The sequence below is a fragment of the Calonectris borealis genome, chromosome 25 (genome assembly GCF_964195595.1).
Source record: "Calonectris borealis chromosome 25, bCalBor7.hap1.2, whole genome shotgun sequence".
In the NCBI taxonomy this organism is placed as follows: domain Eukaryota; kingdom Metazoa; phylum Chordata; class Aves; order Procellariiformes; family Procellariidae; genus Calonectris; species Calonectris borealis.
Window position 1 is genome coordinate 3,364,639 of NC_134336.1, and position 6,136 is coordinate 3,370,774.

Consider the following 6,136-nt stretch of genomic DNA (forward strand, 5'->3'; position numbering starts at 1 on the left):
TTGATTGTCTTGGCTGCAGCATGTTACCTTCCTAGTCTGGGGTAATAACCGATGTTCGTGCGAGGTGCTGTGCTCAGCTCGGTCCTACCCAACGGGGCGCCTGTCTTCTCGAACAGGGGAGAGTGACAGCACTGCGAAGTCTGGCACGGCAGCTGGCGTGCGTGTAGGCATGTGAACACATACGTGTGCATGTGGCTTGGTGCAGCAACGCGGAACGGATTCCAACTGTATCCCTGATGATCACAACCAGCTTGGAAGATACCCCGAGTCGCTGTGGAGACAGAAGGATTAAAAATAGAGAGCCAGCTAAGAGGTGCACACAAGGACCTTTAGCAGAAGCGCCACCAGCACAGAGCTGTGAAGTGACTGTGGTGGGGACAGATGGCACGGGGAAGGGACGGGGAGAGGAGGCAGCAGGAGACTCATCTCCAATTGGATCGGCCTCATGGGTGGCTCAGAGTCAGCGCAGAAGACGGAAGCAGGTTTATTACCAGACATGGAGCTCGCAAGAGAGTGTGCTCTCTCCTCCCTTGTCAGCCTAGAAACTACCATGAGGGAGCATGCACGTGTGGGGAAATAGGGACAAGGAGGCCCCAGGTCCTCATTCAGTAGGGACAGGGATCATCCCCTGCCCCTCCACACAGCGGCCGGCATCTGCTGGCTCAGTCAAGACAAGCCTCAAGCACAGAGGAGGGGAAATGCACGTCCAAAGAGCTTCCAAAGCCGCCAACCCTCAGCCACAGAGGCCCCAGGGTCAGGGATCGTGCAGAGTTCAGGGCAGGGGCTGAACCTGCAGTGGTCGGGCTGGCCCAGGGGGAAGCCACTACGCTGCTGTTCCCTCCAGCACTGCAAGCTCGCGGCTTTTGCTCCGTGTGTGGCTGCTGCCCCTGTACAGTCCCCCCAACCCACGCTGGTGCTTTCCATGCAGCTGCTTTGAACGGGCAATCTCCTTTCCAAAAACAAACACAGGAGAGAACATCAACTGCAGCGCAGGACAGGAGGGGAAGCATCCAGCCTTACCTAGAGGCTCTTCGGAGCAGCGCTGGCAGCCAGGCCGCACGGGGAGCCTGCCGTGCCCGTGGCAGCTTTCCTGCCGAGGAGAGCTTTTCCTGCGCCCGCCGCGGCGGGTGGGTCTGTTCCTGCCAGCAGCCAGCAGCTGGTGATGAATGCTCACTTTCTCTAATTGAATAGCAGGAAGTTAAATCTTGTTTCTTTGCCTTTCAGGCTGTCAGCTGGAACAATTGCCCACCTGTGGCACCACCCCGGGGATATAAATAAGGAACAAAACACAATGCTGCCAGAGGAATGGACTGCGTTCCCAGAAGATCTCCCGATACTGTATGCCATATTGTGTGCCCACACAAGAGAGAGGTATCTGTGCTGCGGCAGGCACACGGGCAGCCCTGCGCGTTTCCAGGCAGCCGTGCAGGCAGGGTGGTGTGGGAACGGGTTGCAGGGCGATGGGAGTGAACATGCAGGGGGCATGCACAGAGCGCAGCCGTGGCACACAGGGAGGTGCACGCGCGAGCAGGCTGCTGCCGCGAGGAGTGGCAAGCGCGTGTGCATGGGCTCGTGTGAGCGTGCACAGCTATGCAAGGACTCTTGGGTGACGCATACCATTGCGAGATTAAGTGCCAGGTGCTTTGCAGCAGCTGGGGTGGCCGGTGCTCCCGTCCGGCACGCTGTGGCTGCCCTGCGTCTCCAGCACCCTGCGCAGGGGCAGGCGCAGAGGCGAGCATGTGCTGGTGGCTGCCCCGCATGCTTGCTTGCCTGCTCGCCTTCCCGTTTCGCCAAGCGCTCTGCCAGACAGGCTGCAAGGCCGAGAGCTCCTTCCTGGAGCTGCGCCGTCCCTCCCTGCCACCCAACGTGTTTCCCCGCCACCTCCGGCACTCACATCATCAGTTCACAGCCGGGCCCAGCGCTCCTGCCGGGATGCTCCCAAGGCGGCGGCTGTCACAGCTGGACTGAGTCTGACAGTTACGCACAGCTGGAAGAAGCCCAGCTGAGGACGAGGACGGAGGAAGTCCGTCGCGAGCGGCGCGGACCCTCCGTGCGTGGTGGGGAGCGGGGGGAAACGCGGTTGGGAGGGCAGTGGAAGACACCGACACACACGCACACGCACACACACAGGCCAACATTGTTGCCACGAGAGGAAATTATTAATTTGCTGGGAATAAAGTCGGCAGCGAGTCAAAAACCCATCCTCCCGAAGCGCCGGAGAAAAGCCTCCCGTCTTCCCCCTCACGCCCTCCCTGCGAGCAGCCCTGTCGCCTTTGTACTGCGAGACAGGCCCGACACAAGGGCGTCTGTCTGGGCACCACGTCCCCATGCCGGGATGAAATGCAGCCCAGGCTTTGCCCAGACGCCGAGAGCCCTCTCTCCCCCCGCGGGACTCGGGGCGCCCTGACCCGGCGCTCCCGCCTCCCCAGCCCCGCGGCGGGGGGGACGCAGCCGCGGCCCCCTCCCAGACAGCCCTTTGTCAGTCACTGTGGTAACAGCCGCGGCGCAAATGCTGCTTCCCTGTTTGTTTTCCCCGTGCCTCAGTCGCGGGGGCGGCCGCGGCCTCCCTCCCTCCAGCTCCCCGAGCGGGAGCCGGGGTATTCAGGGCTCGGCAGCCTGAATGAAGCCAGATCCCTGGACACATTCCTGTGGGTTTTTTTTTTCCCCTTCCCTTTTTCTCTTTATTCCCCCCCCTCGCTTCTCCCTCGCTTGGCACAAGCTAAAGGATTCAAAAGGAAGCCAGGCTTGGCAGACACAGGGGGAGGAGGGAGTGGGGAGATGAAAGAAGGCCTCTCTCCAGCTTTCTCTTCCAGTTCCCACACTCAGCCCGGCGCGGAGAGCTCCTAATGATTCCCAGCCGCACCTGGAGGAGGCCGCCCGGCCGCCGAGGAAGCGGGGGCCTGTTTATACAGCCAGCAGGAAAGGCCCCCAGCGCCCCCGCCATGCCGTGTGGGGCAACCCCACAGCCCCCCAGCCTGGTCACCCTGGGTGACAAGGTGCCTGAGATGATGACCCTGTCTCAGCGCCTGAGACGGCTGCCTTGCCGTGGCACCCGAGATGGCAGCCTTGCCATGGTGCCCGAGATGGCCACCCTGCTGTGGCACCCGAGATGGCAGCCTTGCCATGGTGCCCGAGATGGCCACCCTGCTGTGGCACTCGAGATGGCAGCCTTGCCGTGGTGCCCAAGATGGCCACCCTGCTGTGGTACCCGAGATGGCAGCCTTGCCATGGTGCCCGAGATGGCCACCCTGCTGTGGCAGCCAAGATGGCAGCCTTGCCATGGTGCCCGAGATGGCCACCCTGCTGTGGTACCCGAGATGGCAGCCTTGCCATGGTGCCCGAGATGGCAGCCTTGCCATGGTGCCCGAGATGGCCACCCTGCTGTGGCAGCTGAGATGGCAGCCTTGCCATGGTGCCCGAGATGGCCACCCTGCTGTGGCACCCGAGATGGCAGCCCTGCCTCAGCACCCAAGATGGCGGCTCCGCCTCAGCACCACAGTGCCCAAGATGGCGGCTCTACCTCAGTGCCACACCAGCACCTGTGGACATGGTGCCCCATGCCAGAGCTGGCACCGAGGAAAACCCCTCCATTCCCAGCTTGGTGGGCTTAAAGTGGCTGCCCTTCCCCATAGAGGACAGACCCCATGAGGTGGCGGGTTGGTGAACACCTTGGGGCTAAGATGGCCACCGGGGCTGCGCTGAGGCAGGGATGCCCACTCACACTCCCCAAACACAGGCCTGAAGGGGAAGGAGCGACAGGCAGCACCGCGGAAGGTGGTGATGCCACTTGGAGCACGTTGGCCCACGAAGGACGCCTGTGAGGGGGACACCCGCCACCATCGCACCCTCCCGCCGTGCCGCACAGCCCTTCACGCCCTCTCGTGGCACCCACTCGGCACCACAACTGTCCCCGTCCCCAGAGTCGTGGCAGCAGAAACGGGCCCGCCGTTCCCCGGGGAAAACGCATTCCCGTCAGGACAGGCGTGAACTTCCAGCACGCGCAACCACCACGTTTCCACCCATGCACAAATTGCTGGCAGATGTAACCCAAAAGCAAGCGCCGCACGGGGCCAGCAAAGCCAGGTTTCCCTCACAGGGCAATCAGAGCAAATTTTCCCTCATTTATCCTCCCTCTCACACAATTCCACAGATAAAGGTTCTGCCGGTCCTTGCTGGGAGCTTTGCCGCCTCTGGACAGCATTTCGTAAGGCGGTGGTCTGGTTGTTGTGACTGGAAGCAGTCCCCGTTTCGGGGGGGACGGCATTGATCTGCTGCCTGCGGATGCTAACTTGCACAGCCCGGAATGGGTTTGCTTTATCTCGAGGGGGAAACGCTGCTCCCTGCTCGCTGCTGACGGCCACGGTGACGAGGACACAGCCACAGCATGAGCACGGGCCAGTTCCAGGGGCTGGGCTGCTCATGGGTACCGCCGGTCAGCAGGATGTGAGCTCCCACCGGGTAAAGCTTAAAAATTCAGAGCCGGTCCCGGGCTCTGCATCCCCTTTTTGCCACAGAGAGAAGGGATAACCAGGCAATTCACCCTAAGGGAGAAAATAAGCAAAAGTCCCATCCTGTGGGCAGGACTGCTCGATGCTATCCCTGAGGATTTTATTTATATATATGTTGTTAAACACTAATGCCCATCTCCTCTCAAGTCATTCAATCAGAAAATTTGGCACCGGTTGTGCCAAGCTCACAGCAGCATGAGGCTGGCCACTGCTCCCTGGTGGGTGCAGCCATACTTGCCTGGCATCTGTAGCCCCAGGGCTGCGGAGACCCCCTCCCCTCCTCCTTGGCGGGATTATGTGCACAGTCCTACCCGGCACAGCGCTGCCAGCAAAGCTTTGAAGTGCAGCCCTGGAAACGAAGCTTTCGCTGCAGGAATGGGAAAATGCCAGGACAGAGAGATCTCCGCCTCCATCGCTCACTGGCCTGGGCAGAACTGGGAAAATGAAGCAGTTTTTAAAAAGGCAAATCTCCAGGCAGGGAACAGGGCATATTTGCCTTGCCGTTACAAAATCTTTGCCCTCTTGCATTTTTGCTCCAGCCCAGTAACCAAAGGGTTATTTCCACCAGCATGGGCAATGCAGAGAGTATTCCCACAGCTATCTTAAGGACCAGCATCAAACTGTGGAAACCACTGGCTCCCAGAGTCGGACAAGCCCCAGTTCGGGGGTGAAGAAAGAAGCGGGGTGGAAGGTGGGTCTATTTACCCCACTGACTCTTTCTGGTGAGGGGCCAGGCCTTAAACAGAAACCGTCTGGTGCATCTTCCAAGGAGCTGGCCCAGCGTGGAGCTGCCTCTTGGCAGAGGGAGACGCCGGCTTCCTCCGTCAGCGGGGAGATGAGCAGCTTCACACACGCTCCATTGAGTCACTGCTTCGTTGGTGGCCTCCCCAGCGCGGGACGGCTGAGCCCAGCCGCCCCGAGTGCACACAGGGGAACCATTTTAGGCTCCGGTGACAGAGGCATCAGCGAACACTGCTATAAATAGCGGTGTCGAAGGAACGAGATGGTCAGGCTGTCCAAATCCTGGCACAGCCCCGCTAGCGCTGATAGCAAGTGCCCTTTGCTTGTTCTCTTGCCGTCAGGTCCTCTTATCTATTCTCCAACTCCAGGTGTTTCTGTCACCCTGTCACCAGGTCCCCTGCCCTGACATTTCAGCCTCCTGGGATGGCTGCATGTCCCTGCTCACATTTGTTGGTCCCTGTTCTACACTCCAGAAAGAACGTAAAACTAAATGTGCTGCAGGGGCATGGTGGAGTCCTGGAGGCCAGGGCAGCCTGGGACCCCTCATGTCCAACACCATGGGGTTGTCGGGGCCTGCATGGCCCCTACACACTGGGCATGCAGGCATCACCATGGACATACGGGGTTTCACTACACTGAAGAGCACTCCTGGATTTCTGCTTTTCTTCTGCAAGGAAGACATTACCTCTGAATCATTCCGATCTCTGTTATGGTGAAGGGGAAACTGAGGCAGGGAGGTGTCATGACTTACCCTACATACATGAGGACCAGGAGACAGAGCTTGCGCTCTGCCCAACCTCCCTGCCATGCACCTGGTCATCAGGGGCATCACACCCTTACCAAGAAGCCCCACAAGTTCTTGGGGTTAAATTCTGGGTTCGTCATGA